At 34.2% G+C, this 15,359-nt stretch overlaps 1 non-coding gene across 1 annotated transcript; it reads left to right on the forward strand.

The window, feature by feature from the left end:
- The first annotated feature begins 14,888 nt into the window (after positions 1-14,888).
- Positions 14,889-14,995, forward strand: LOC121220579 (small nucleolar RNA R71). Its single transcript, XR_005917799.1, has one exon. It is a non-coding gene; the product is annotated as a small nucleolar RNA R71 (small nucleolar RNA).
- Positions 14,996-15,359: the final 364 nt, after the last annotated feature.

The raw sequence follows: 15,359 nt of genomic DNA on the forward strand, positions 1-15,359 counted from the left end.
ATGCATTTTTCTTTCACAAATGTTTTTTTAATTTTTAAGAACTTTTTTCTACTCGTTTTGATTTTTTTTTGAATTTTTTTCTTTTGATGCACATATTAGCTAACCTATAATCACTCTATCACACTAATCCTTCCTATTTTACTTTATTTTTACAAAATTATACTGTAATGTATATAATTAACTCTTAATATGTATGGCCAGAAGATTATAGTCGTGTAGTTCAAGACCAAAGAAAAAGTCAAATACAAATTAACATTTTTGGCTTGGGTGTTGCATGAAGGTTCATCAAGAAGTGTTTTTTGGATCAAATATAGGTACTAAGGATGAATAAATAGGGTTAGTTTTTTGGCTCTGGGTGTATACCAAACAATGCCTTAGGTCATCCTTAGGTATTTCAATATTCACAAATTTAATCACCCAAACAATCAAAATTTCAACAATTTATCATACATACTAGCATGCTCGTTTGCCTGTATTATTTATATCATCTGGTACATCCAATTGTTCAATGCCTATTATAGTGTAATATATAGAACTTAGTGTCTAATAATAAAAAATTTAAAATCATCTACCATCATACCAAATTTATAGTAAATACAATCAACCTATATACATGCTCCTATCCAATCACTTGTACTTCTACAAGCTCAAGCACACAATTGACAACAAAATTTAAATAAACAACATAAAAATGAAAATTGAAACAAATTTTCTATGTTACCCCCCACACTTTAGATAACGCATTGTCCTCAATGTGTGACCCTAAAAAGATAAGGAAATAAGTTACCCAGTTGATTATGGTAGTTCCGTCAGCTATTGTTTGGGTGCTTATTCCTTTGATCGTTGTAAGTTCGAATTGGTTGTGCTTCTTTCATGTGGGGTTCCTACACAGAAAATTCAAAAATAGAATAATAATAAAACAAATAATATTTTATTGTTATTCTTACTCGTAATATGAAAACATCAAAGTTATCCTACAATTAATTACAGTTTTTCAAAAATAAAATTTTAGTTTAATCATCATTTGAATCCTCAAAATGGATAGACCACCCCTTTCCATGGGTGCTTTCTCGTTCCATGAAACATATCCTTGGAAAGAGCCACCACCCGACAGATTTGCACGTCGGGTCAGGCTATGAATGATAGGACCCTTTGGCGTGGAATATTGTGGCTGGAATGTCGCCTCGTAATCATCCTCTTTTCTTCGAATATCTCACTCAGTAGCCTCATCCTCTTCTTCTCCTCCTTCATCATTTTCTTGTTCTTTGAATCTAGTGTTGAATGATTGGGGTATATCCAAGTTTTGCGAGTAGTTTGGTTCTTTGATATTTTGTCACGCAAATTCCTAAATTACTGGTCATGTTTCTTGCATCCAGTAGATCATCCACTCTATTTTCGCTGTCTCACTCGTTATTTATTTCCAAGTCTTTGCTTTTTCTTTCTTTAATGATGTTGGGACATCCATTTTATGCTTTGTTCTTTGGTTCCAATACGTAATTTGTTTTCTCTAAAGCTCAACATATTGAGTGTATAGGGAATCTTCGATCAAACTCTTCGTTGACTTCATGAATTGTTCATGGTCTTCCATTGGAACTTTAAATTTTTTGCATAGAGTTGTCACAAGGTGAGGAAAGAATATCCCAACTTTTTGGCTACTAATGCATCGCTTCATATCTTGATGTATCCATCTCTTGACACATATCTATTTTTTCTGCAAAATAGAGTACAGCAAAATAGCTCAAAAAGCATTTACATTAGAGACATTCAGTGTAGGGGATATTCTAGTATAAATTAGTTGCATTCACATCTTAGGTATTGGGACATAATTGCGTAAGTCGGTAACTCAGTATCTGGTCTATGGTTCCATACACCTCTCCCTTAAGTTAAATATTTTACAATGTCGTCCATTTCTATGTTCCTATATGCATTTAAATTAGTGTTATCTAGGAAATCCTTTGCACAATATGAGACATTATAAAATTCACATATTTCTCGAGGAGTCACACATACTTCCTTACCTCTTACCCATGTAGTTTCCCAAATTTCACCAAATGGCCTCTTCGATTCCTGACCTCTAAAAGATGTATAAAACTCCTAACCTACTGAGATTACTGCATTTTCTTTGGGAGTGACAAAATCTGTCCCATCGATGATATCAGGCCAATGTCCAAATTTCATGACACAAAACCATTGATGGTTCAAATCCTTGCTCTTGGATATAAGTTTTCCCTTGTAGTTTGAAAAAGTACTTCTCAGTTTTGAGATTTTGAAATTTCTGAGGGTCCGGTACCACCGAATTTTTTGTACATTAGCTTTTCCACTTTTCCTATGAGGCATATTCAATACTTAACACTTGAACAACTAATAGAATCAAGTAATAATTAATGGAACAGTAAAAATGAGTTTAGAAATCATTAACCTCAATTTTGGAATCCTTTTTGCTTATTTCCTAAACGTTTGTTGACGATCCTACGCCAAATAAAACTCAAAATAGTAAAGGAGGCTTTAAAATTTTTTAGGGCTTTAATGAAAAGGGGGTTTTAAAGTTTGAAAGTGTTTTGAGAGGTTAGGGTGTTAAGAATAGTTAGAATGTTGAGTTAAGATGTTTTTAAGTTTTAAAGTAAGGGTTTTGAAGTTAAAAACCATGTAAAAATAGGATTTAGGTGATCGAGTTACGCAATCGGGTTAGGTCAACCTTGCAAAAAATTGTAGCAATGTCAAGGCACCATGTTTTCATGTCACCACATCCCTTGCAGTTTGTTGTTGTCACGACACACTCTAAAATTTTGGAATTCTAAGTAGACTGTCTTTTGTGTCATGACACAGAGATGTTATATCTCGACATCGAGATGATTTTCTCGATCCTTTGATACTGGATGCGGTTTTTTATTTACTGTAATTCAGTGTAGCATATTAAACTAGTTTTCGCACTTTAGGAGCTTGAACATGAGCATTTTAGTTAAGTTTTAATCACATTTTTGTAAGTTTACTTAAGTTTAATAAAGTGTATAATTTGAGTCTTTTATTGACCTTAGGGGTCGAATGAGGCCTAAGGGTGAGCTAACTCGATACTGGTCACTATATTGCAACACGGAGCATTGGATGTCAAAAAATATTGAGCAAAATAGAAGAAGTCCAAGGCTGCCTTCGATGTTACGACACAGCTCGAAAATGTAACGGAATACCCCTAAAAATGCTCTGAAGATGAGCATACTTCCCTCGATGTGGTGACATAAGATCTCATGTGTCGTGACATCACCTCTGTATGAGAGATAACTATGAACCAGGGGAATTTTGGTCCACATAGTTAAATGCTAAACATGAGGACGATAGTTGAACTATGGTTAAGGACGACAGTTACTCTAAAGTCAACAAATAGGCTCACTTAACACATGCTATACACACCTAGCAGATTGTATAATTTAAATTTAGTCTTCAATGTTTCTTTTCACTTAGAATTAGGTTTTATTTCGGTTCTTGTTATTTGATTTTGTGGGGAAATAAGATTTTTGAAATACTATCAAACTCTATGAGGATTCTGTGCTTAAAATCTAATACAAATCAGGCTTATTCTAAACTCTATTATCTTGAATTGTTCTTCATGTTTATTCTTTCTATCAAGTTTATATTGTTTATTAGATCCATGAGGAACTAATCCTCCTATGGGGGATTAGTGAGTGGAGGTATGATTAATTAACTGTTTTGTAAGAGTTTCTTAAAAGATCAACTACTCAAGAGAGAAATAACCTAAACCCTATGATTGACAACCCTAAGAAGTTATTTAGGTGAAAATTAACTCAAATTTGGTATGGCCTATTCGTGAACACCTTAACACTGAACCAGTCTGGACTGTGAGATCAAGAGATAAGGACTTCTTACCGACTTAGTATTTCAGTGGAAAATCGAAAGATTCTGCTGGGATATTGACTAGTTGATTGAACAAGAAAACATTAAACAACAGTTGGTTATGATTACTTAAGCAAGCTAATCACTCATGCCCAAATTTGATATATATTTTATTATTTGATTTCTTGTCATTTATTTCTTTATTTTCTTGTTTTTCTTTTCTTATTTTTATTAGTATAGATTACCAAAACCTTTATATTTATTCATCGTACTATAATCCATTTAAATTACTAATTAGATCTTTTTATGTTTAGGTTAGAATTAGTTTAGTGCTTGCCTCCCTTAGGTACGATCCTCGAAGTACTTACCTACTCCGTTGTAACTATATTACAACTTGACCCGTATAATTGTGGATATCGTCTTTGATATCTTCTATGCAAGATTTCTTCTTTGGACGTTGGTACGTTTGGAGGCAGTCAGTGTCGCCATACGGGGGTTCTGTGTTACGACATCGACTCTGTTTTAAGCCAAATTTTCGCTCCCAAAGTGTCTTAAGTTAATAAAAATTAAAGTCTAAGCTAAGCAGTTAGTTAAATATGCAATAACATACATAAAATTAAACTTTAATTATAATTTTCAAGTGTTACTATTGGAATCATTCGTCAATTCAAGTAATGTGCACGAGGATGTTTTCCTTGAATTGCTTCTATATGTATTTGTCCAGTATCCATCATGTCGTTCTGTCTTTCTCTGTATATCCCGCTCTTTAATTCTATTCTTTCTTACTTCATTGATCACAAAAAATACCTTCCTTAAATCGAAATGATTATCTAGAGGTATAAGAATTTCATAGCTTAGTAACCCCCTGAACCTATTGTATTCTTGTTTCTGTATGTTATCCTCATGGTATATTTTACCTTTACTCTTACTATTTCTCTCCCCAATAATCTTTGGACGACCTAGAAAGTCTTCTAACACTAGGAAATTTTTAAAAGTTTACTTTAAAATTTATATTTTCAATTGACACTGTAATACCCTAAAATTTAAGGTTAAAAGTTTTGAGGTTTGTGTTTAGGGTCAGTGAGTAGGTTGAGCAATTGGGTTGATTTTTGCGTTTTAATGTCAGAGTGAGCCTACTGGTTTGGTGGTTGGATGTGTGTTAGTTTACCTCTGGGTTCTGGGTTCAAATCTTCATGTGTGTTTGAGGAATTAATTTTATTTGAGTTATGTTTTTAAGTTTTTATATATTTTTTATGTTATTTATTTTACTTTATTTTTATGTTTATTTTTGAAAAAAGGAAGTTGTTTCTAAAACTCATTGTCAAGTTCTCTTTCCTTTTTTTTTGTTTCCTCTCTTTTCTATGTTCTTTCTATTCTTTTTGGTTCTTCTCCCTTCCTCTCATTCATTGTTGGTGATTTAATTACCGCCGTACTTTTGTTCTTCAAACAAATTCTAAGTTTTAGCATCGACATTGTTTGTTGATTGTCCTTGTGTGATCCGTTTGTTTGGTTTCGAATTTGGGTAAGTTTTGTCTTTGGAATTAAAGGAAGAATTACTTCGATTTCATTTACGTTGCTAGATTAAATTCCTATAGTTTAGTTTGCGTGTATAATTGAGGTTTTTAAACATTTTGGTAGAGTGAATCGAGCAGTTCTCGATGCTTGTTATCATTTTTAAGGTGTGTGTTCTGAGCTATGTAACTCGATAACGAATTGCTATGCAATTCGGTAACTTCTTGTGTGTTTCAGTAATTGAGAAATTGAAGTGTTGTATCACTATTAAATTGAATAAAATTCAGTATATTATGGTGTAATTCTGAGTTGCCAAAGCTTTGGGATCGTTTCGACAACAAAGGCATGATTTGCAGCTTGTTTTGAGGTGGTTTTGTGACCACACGGGTGGCCAAGTGGCCGTGTGTAGTTGAAAAATTAGGGTTTTTGGAAAATTTTTGTGTCATGTGGCCTGGCCACACTGCCGTGCGGCTACTGTTTATGGATTTTGTTAATTTTCACAAGAACGTGTACCTTGGTCACACGGTCGTGTCCCTTAGCCACACTAGCATGTGAGATTTCCACACGACCGTGTCTACTCTGCATTTAATTTTGGCACTTTTGGACCATGAGTTACACGGGCTACTCATACGGGCGTGTGTCCCCTTCACATGTGTGTGTGTAGCTTTTACATGGGCGTATAGGCTTCCACACGGCCTAGGTGCCCAGGTTGTGTGGCCCTATTTTCCAGGTTTTTTTCTATGTTAGATTTTGACTCCTTTTATGTTTTGTGCATACCGAATCTCGATTAGGCCTTAGTAAGGGTGATTGGGACTCTATTTCAGCTTGATCTTATGTGTTTATTCTTAATTATAGAATTAATTTAACGCTCTATTAAGGTATGAGGGTGTTGTGTTAGTTGGATTTGAGATGATTCATAGTAATTGAATACGGGTATAACTGCTTCTGAAACTGATCGATCGAATATGTGAAAATCTATTTCTGTATGACTGTCTGTGAATTGTGTGAACATATTCATTTGCATAAACTTTTGGGATTGTTGTGGTGAAGAGAAGGAAAACTGTTTTGGAAGTTTAACTGTATTGTTTCTGTACAGCAGGTTACCATATTATTTTATAAATTTGTTAGCTCAACTTTGTATTCGATTTGAGTGGCTGAGACCCACTACATGGTGTGTAGGGCGGATGGGCCTATCATGGTCCCATGTGGTGTGTAGGGTGGATAGGCTAATCATAGCTAATAAGTGGTGTGGAGGGTGGTTGGAGTGGCATTAGGTTGGTGGGGTGGGATTGTTTTTGACTTGTTACATTCATCACACGTTTGGATATATGTTTGTCTATGTAAGCGTTGGTGTGTTGATAACTTGATTAATGTATAAATATGCATAAATACTTTCTGGACCAAACTTTGAGTTGCTCTATCTTTTGGCTGATTGCTTTTGGTTTCATACTCACATTAAGCTTGCGTAGCACACCCTCTTTAGTTTTACTTTATTTCAGGTGCTATACGAACTTGGCACATCGGAGGTCTCAGAACATTTGGTTTGATTCGGTTTAGATAAAATTTTTTATAAGTTTATACGGTTGGTTTAAAAGTGTTTGTAAAGTGGTTATTTAAACTATGGAATGATTTAGATTCTTTTGTTAATTCAAGTGGTTTTGGTTTGAACACCGTTTTTTTGAAATCTCGTGCTTGGTTTTTAATTGGGTTTTCTGTTATTGATTAAAGATTGTACTTATTTGAGAAAACAAAGTATTTTTCTGTACAAAGTTGTAATCTGAATTTTCAAGTAATTTCGATTTCATTTGGTTCTAATGGTTTTAATGCATGTAAGTTACTGTATCGAAACATAAAATGCTAGATAATTTAGTTTTTTTAGCAAACTATGCTCAAAGGTGTTTTAATAAATTATTTTAAATTGCTTTTTGATCACTTCGGTGATCAATGTAACCTTCGAGATCCGGGAAAAACTTCTAGGCCGGGTTTTAAGGAGTTACATTTAGTGGTATCAGAGCTAGGTTTGCAAAAACTCGGCCTGTGTTTTCATGTATTCATGTGTGCGCATGTTCATTTTTAAAAAAAATTGAGAAACTTTACCACAATGTTTTGAAAAAGATTTTGTGAAAATGGAATGTCTAAGACTCCGATGCTGGTCCATGTGGAACTTTTGGGATTGTAAGATTAGTTCTGTAATATTAGAATTGTACTATTTAGACTTTTATCTTTATGTTCAATTTTTGAAATTATAGATTCCTTAAGATTAGGACGAGATTCGATATGGATTCTGGTGATAAGCGAGATCGTGAAGATCATCCTAGTGATACTCTTGAGGAGTCATCAGCTTCTCCGGAACGTGTGACTGTTCAGGAATCAGAGGTCAATGTGGTTTCGCCAACTTCGGGTAGTGATAACCCAAAGGTTAGTACTAAGGCATTGACTGATGTAGTGAGAGAGGTTCTTGAGAAAGTGTTCGAGGCTAGCATAGAAAGAACTAGAGAAATGGTTCAGGGTAGGTATGTAGATTGTGGGAAGAAAAGAGAACGTAGTCCTTCGAGGTTGGAGCCTTGGACTGCGAAACATGTGAGATCGTAATCGAGTGTTAGCAAAGGTAATGTTGAAGGTTCTATTTGTGGTGCGAACGTTTTAGTTTGTGGGCACTGTAAGAAGCGCCATCCAGGCGAATGTTGGAAAAAGTCGGGAGCGTGTCTCAGATGCGGGTCCATGGAGCATTGGATTAGGGAATGTCCTTGGTGAGATTGAGACCGGTGTGGTTATATGTTATTGTGATTTTGTGTGTTATTGTTAAGAAAAATATTGATCGTTTATTCGTGGGCATAGTGTTTGTGTGTGATAGAAAAAAATGAAACATTGATCTAGTTCAGTGGTTAAGTGCTCTAAATGTGTATGGGATTCTAAGGTTAGGTATGATATGGTAGTACGCCAAGGTCAGAGTGCATAGTGGGAGCTTAGTGGTGAGTTTTGTGATTGGACATTTGTTCTGTTAGTGGAAATTTTGGGGACAAAATTTCTTTAAGGAAGGGTGAGTTGTAACACCCTAAAATTTAAGGTTAGAAGTTTTGAGGTTTGTGTTTGAAGTCAGTGAGTAGGTTGAGCAATTGGGTTGATTTTGGCTTTTTAATGTCAAAATGAGCCTTCTGGTTCGGTGGTTGGATGTGTGTTAGTTTACCTTTGGGTTCTGGGTTGGAATCCTCATGTGTGTTTGAGGAATTAATTTTATTTGAGTTTTTTTTAAGTTTTTATATATTTTTTTATGTTATTTATTTTACTTTATTTTGGAAAAAGGAAGTTGTTTCTAAAACTCTTTAACACGTTCTCTTTCCCATTTTTTTTTGTTTCCTCTCTTTTCCACATTCTTTCTATTCTTTTTGGTTTTTCTCCCTTCCTCTAATTCGTTGTTGGTGATTTAATTACCACCGTACTTTTGTTCTTCAACCAAATTTTGGGCTTTAGCATCGACGTTGTTGGATGGTTGTCCTTGTGTGTTCCATTTGATTGGTTTTGAATTTGGGTAAGTTTTGTCTTTGGAATTAAAATAAGAATTGATTCAATTTCATTTACGTTGTTGGATTGAATTCTTATAGTTTAGTTTGTGTGTATAATTGAGGTTTTTGAATAGTTTGGTGGAGCGAATCGAGCGGTTCTCGGTGCTTGTGATCGCGTTCTAAGGTGTGTGTTCTAAATTATGTAACTCGATATCGAATTGTTGTGGAATTCAGTAACTTCTTGTGTGTTTCGCTAATTGAGTAATTGAAGTGTTGCATTGCTATTAAATTACATGAAATTCATTATATTATGGTGTAATTCTGAGTTACCAAAGGTTAGGGATCATTTTGACAACAAATGCATGAGTTGCAGCTTGTTTCGGTGTGGTTTTGTAACCACACGAGTGGCGACACGGGTGTGTGCCGCCCATGGGCGGTGCACGCGGTCATGTGCAGTTAGGAAATTAGGGTTTTTGGCAATTTTTGGTGTCATACGGCCTAGCCACATGGCCGTGTGGCTATTTTTTAGGGATTTTGTCAATTTTGATACGAGCCTGTACCTTGGTCAGACGGTCATGTCCCTTAGCCACACAGGCGTGTATGATTTCCACATGGTTGTGTCTACTCTGCAGTTAATTTTGGTAATTTGGGACACTGAGTTGCATGGGCTACTCACAAGGGCATGTGTCCCCTTCAAACGGGCGTGTGTAGCTTTCATATAGGCGTGTAGGCTTCCACACGGCCTAGGCACTTCCACACGGGCGTGTGGCCTTGTTTCGCAGGTTTTTGTTTTGTGTCGAATTTTGACTCCTCTTATGTTTTGTGTGTACCGACTCTTGATTAGGCCTTAGTAAGGGTGATTGGGCCTCTATTTCAGCTCGATCTCGTGTGTCTATTCGTAATTATAAAATTAATTTATCGGTCTGTTAACGTATGAGGGTGTTGTGCTAGTTGGATTTAAGATGATTCCTAGTAATTGAATACGGGTATAACTATTTCTGAAATTTGTTGACCGAATATGTGAAAATATGTTTCTGTATGATTGTCTGCGAATTGTGTGCACACATTCATTTGCATAAATTTTTGGGATTTTGGTTGTGAAGAGAAGGAAGATTGTTTTGGCAGTTTAACTGCATTATTTCTGTACAACGGGTTACCGCATTATTTTATAAATATGTCAGCTCAGCTGCATATTCGATTTGAGTGGCAGAGACCCATTACATGGTGTGTAGGGTGGATGGGCCTATCATGGTCCTATGTGGTGTGTAGGGTTGATAGGCTTATCATAGCCTATAAGTGGTGTGCAGGGTGGTCGGAGTGGCGTTCGGTTGGTGGGGTGGGATTGTTTTTGACTTGTTGCATTCATCACACATTTGGATTTATGTTTGTCTATATGAGCGTTGGTGTGTTGATAACTTGATTAATGTACAAATGTGCATAAATGATATGTGTTATGGTATGCTTGGATATATCTTATACTGGTTTATCATTATAAGCTTTTTACATGTTATTCAAGAGCATATACTTTCTAGACTAACCTTTTAGTTGCTCTATCTTTTGGTTGATTGCTTGGTTTCGGACTCACACTGAGCTTGCGTAGCTCACCCCTTTAGTTTTAATTTCTTTCATGTGCTATACGAGACTATGCTACGGACTTGGCACATCAGAGGTCTCAGAACATTTGGTTTGATTCGGTTTAGATAATTTTTTTATAAGTTTATACGATTCGTTTAAAAGTGTTTGTAAATCAGTTATTTAAACTATGGTATGGGTTTTGATTTAGATTTTTTTGTTAATTCATGTGGTTTTGGTTTGAACACCATCTTTCTGAAATCTCGCGCTCGATTTTTAATTAGGTTTTTTGTTATTGAATTAAAGATTGTACTTATTTGAGAAAACAACGTATTTTTCCTCACAAAGTTGTAATCTAAAATTTCAAGTAACGTCGATTTGATTTGGTTCTAATGGTTTTAATACCTATAAATTAGTGTATCGAAACATAAAATGCTAAATGATTTAGTTTGTTTTTAGCAAATTACGCTCGAAAGATTTTTGATAATTCTTTTTGTAAATTACTTTCTGATCACTTCGGTGATCAATGTAACCTCTGAGATCTGGGCAAAACTTTTAGGCTGAGTTTTGGGTGTTATAGACACCTTATACCTAAGTCAATGGGTTAATCTTTCTCTTGACGTTTATTTTAATTGTCTAATGCTTTTATTGTAGGGTTTAAGAAATAGATAGGTACCTCTAGTTTCCTTAACTCTGACTCCCTCTTTGGTGTTGTTAGTTGATTAAGTATGTCTTTTGCTTCACTTGAAACTTCATTAATATGTACGATCCCTAAACTAGTGAATATCCTAAAAGTCTGGAGATTTTTAAAAACTTGAGGTGTCGAATTAAGGATTATTATTTGGCAAAAATTATTAATGTCGATTGGAGTCTCCTTTTTAAAATTATTATACTCTTTAAATACTTTCCTTATTAATTTCATAGGAGTTGGAGATTTACAAGGTATTTGAGATCGGTTAACACCACTTACCTCGTCAGTTATGTCTTGTTATTGCTAATATTCCCGTTATGATGGCCTTGATGTTGAAATAAGTGAAAATTCAGTACTTGACTTACATTCAATCATAAATTCCACTGTTGACTCTGTCTCACATTGGATACCCTTCTGTAACATTGTTCCTTCTCTGCACTCATTAGGTTCTGGTGGAACATTTTCCCAACTTAGAATTTCTTGGCTACTCATGTAGTAGTCTGTTTTCAGTGGTGTTGGAAACAGTGGTTTTGAGACCACAAATCTGACTATTGAGTCCATAATTATTATTACTTAATTTAGATGAGTCAAATATGGTATTATATTGAATTTTGATTTGATAATTTTTTTTTGAATGAATAGTTAAGTTCAAGTGGGTTGTCCTTAAAGTTAAGTGGTTTTGAAAAACAAGGTTTCGGGACCTCATTTCTATAAATTGAGCTCGTAAATATGATTATTAAATATTTATGGAGCTATTACATAGGTGAATTAAAGTTTGGTTCGGAAATTTTAATGTTTAGCTAGTTAATTTAAAAAAAGGACTAAATCGTAAGAGATGAAAATTTAGTGGCTATTGAACTTTAATGAGGAAATGGCTTAATTAATATAAGTGGAAGGACTTATAAGAAAATGAAACCTTAATGTATATATAGTGGACGGTTAGTGATGTATTTTGATTAATTCTATATGTTAATTATATGTTATTACAAATTATAATTATAAAAAAAGTAAAAATAAAAAGAATGATAATTAAAGAAAAGCCCATCTTTCTTCTTCAACTTAGAAATCAAAACTCCATGGATAAACATTCATAAAGCTTCGGTCAACTTCTTTACTCTTGCATTGTATGTAACTTTGATCTGCTTTAGTAATTTTTATGTTTTTGAGATCGTTGTAATTAGGTCCAGCTAATTCGTATCTCTGTTTTCAAAACTATTAAAGTTTCTTAAAATTACCATTGATGATTTTTGGATTTTCTTGATGATAAAGGAATATTTTGAAGCTTGGAAATGTTTTAAGACTATTTTTTGAAGTGAATTTTGTTAGTTTTGCATTTAAGGACTAATATGTAAAATGTTAAACTTAGCATGAAAATATTTTGATTTTTTTAGTCATTGAAGGTTTATTATGTATGGAATTAGAATCGTTTATTTGTATTTTGGTTTAAATGTGAAATTTTTAATAATTTCAGTTTTAGGGATTAAATTGAACAAAGTGTAAAAGTTTAGGGAAAATTGATAAATATAAATTATAAGTCATATACATAAAAATAAATATGATAATGTATTTTATTTTAATAAATTGAATTTAATTATTATATAAATCAAGGATTGAATTGTACGGAGGAAAACTAGGAAAAGGGGAAAATTACAGAATAGTCCTTACGAACAAATTTGCTTGCTGGTTGTATTAGGTAAGTTCATAGAATATATATATGTTTATATGTTCATGTTATATGTTGTTACGAGTTAGTTAATTCATTTGTGGTTGAATTATTAATATTGAATTGAGGATATTAATTGTTTACGGTTGAATGTAAGGTGAGTGAGATTTACGGTTGAATTGAGGATATTGTGGAAGTACCTTTGATTTATATTGTTAAGAATTCTGTTAAGTGCTCGTTTGAACGTAGTAAACGATTAGGATATGATGGCATGCCAATAGGTTTAGAATGCACGCTTGTATGGGTTTGCACTTCGGTGCCTCTGTTTGCACTTCGGTGCCTCTGATTGCAGTTCTATGCCTCTGATTCCACTTCAATGCCCCTAATTGCACTTCGGTGCCTTTGTTATTATTTCGATGCTCTCTTGTTTGTTATGGGTACCTGAGTATTCGAATTATGTTACTATATTTCATCACGCCAATTCTTAAATGAAAATATATAAATTTATTTCATGAATTGCTTGGAAATGATCTGTTGGTATGATTATTGAAATCTTAATTAATGAAATTGAATAAGTGAGGTGTATGGGTTTAAAATTCGTTTGAAATGATATCAAAATGACGATAAAGTGTATAATTATATGTATGCATGATCAGCTGTTTAATGTCACAGCAATAATGTGCAAGCGTACACTGTCGATGCAAGTACAGTAGACAGATATGAGCCTGTTGGATATTACTCCCACAGGGATGGTAGTCTTTTGTCTATTAATGTTGGTGCAACAACTAGATAGAAATGAGATAAATTTTGAGAATAGTTGTCGATGCAATAACTTGATAGCAAGAAAATAAAATATGATAATGATAAACTGGGATCCCCAACATGAATCTTCAGCAAAATACTAAGTGCTCACAAGGTATAAAGAGATAGGTGATTGTCGAGGTAATAAAATTCAATGTATATCTTATCCAGCGTCACTCCTCTATTTAATTTGAGACTTAAACATGCATACTAACCCCATCTTTTGGTGATGGCAATACGACACTATTAAGAACAAGTGGAATAAATTCCTCTAATCCTCACGCAACTTCTGTTGTAATGATTGTTGGCTCAAACTGTCACTGCATAGCACTAGAAAGAGCATAGGTTTTTCCCCTTACTTATTGGTTAAATTGTTCTCGTTTAGTTATATCGATTGGATTATAATTAATTGATACAAGCAAGTATTCGAAAGAATATTTGCAGCACTTTAGACGTAGAAGTTGCAATCTATACAGGGAAAAGGAGACAAATTCGGATATCATTCTTGAGTTCTGTAGACATACAAAAGCTCAGAATGATAGATCAAAGTCTGGCTTTTAAAAGAAGCAGACTGCATTAGTGATTCCCTGAGCAGTAGAATGGTCAAGATTTTTCCATGGCATTATTATGTTATAGAAATAAGCTCGAGTAATTCCAACCTTTATCATTCAACAGTACAAACTCTTTCCCACTTATTCTTCTAGAATTGCCACAACATTTTAATTGCCCTAGCATATTTTTATTAATAATTGATTTTATTAATCCATTCATTACATTTCTTTATCAATTAATCACATGTTTCTTTTGCAAGTTTAATTAGTCAATTTCGTATTATTAGCATAACCAATTATTTTAGTCAGTTCCAATTCTTAAGGAGATGATACTCACTCATCATTGTATTACTTGATTCGACATGTACACTTGCACATCTGCATTACACATTCACAAGCGACAATTGCATGTAAGTGTTGTTCGGTCCAGTTTCTTGGTAGTAGATTGGTGGTTGAGCAGTAATATAATTTAAACCATTAGTAGTAAACTGTTTCAACATTGAAGAGATAGAAGATACTTGAGCTGAGACTGCTATAAGGGTATCTACTTCATGTACTCTGGCTACTGATTTTCCTAAAGCTGCTTGATTTGTCGGCCACTGATAATTGTTACTTGCTATTCTCTTGATGATCTTGTAAGCCTTATTATAAGTCTTCGACAAGATAGCGCCATTTGTAGAAGCATCTACCACTAAACTTGTGTGTGCATTGAGACTATTATAAAATGTTTCCAATTGGATGCAATGTGGAATCCAGTGGCGAGGGTATTTATGTAGTAGCTCTTTGAATCTTTCCCATGCCTTGTATAGGGACTCATCATCCATCTGCTAAAAAGTGGTGATCTCATTCCGCAACTTAACATTTTTTCTAGGTGGAAATTTTTTTACCAGAAACCGTTCAACTAATTCTTGCCAAGTAGAAATTGAGTTGGATGGCAACGAATTAAGCCATGCTCATGCTCGATCTCACAACTAGTATGTAAACAACTTCAACCTCAATGTGTCTTTAGTTATGCCGGCTATTTTGAAGGAATCACTCACCTTCATAAATAATTGAAGGTGAAGATGTGGATCTTCTATGGGCATTCTACTGAATTGACCTATTGTTTGAAGCATCTGAAACATCATAGGCTTCAATTTAAACTATGGTGCCTCGATCTTCGATCTCTTAATTCTGATGTTTTACTCATTAAATTGTGACACAGCGTACTGTCTTATAGC

This window comes from Gossypium hirsutum, chromosome D08, assembly GCF_007990345.1.
Source record: "Gossypium hirsutum isolate 1008001.06 chromosome D08, Gossypium_hirsutum_v2.1, whole genome shotgun sequence".
Lineage (NCBI taxonomy): Eukaryota > Viridiplantae > Streptophyta > Magnoliopsida > Malvales > Malvaceae > Gossypium > Gossypium hirsutum.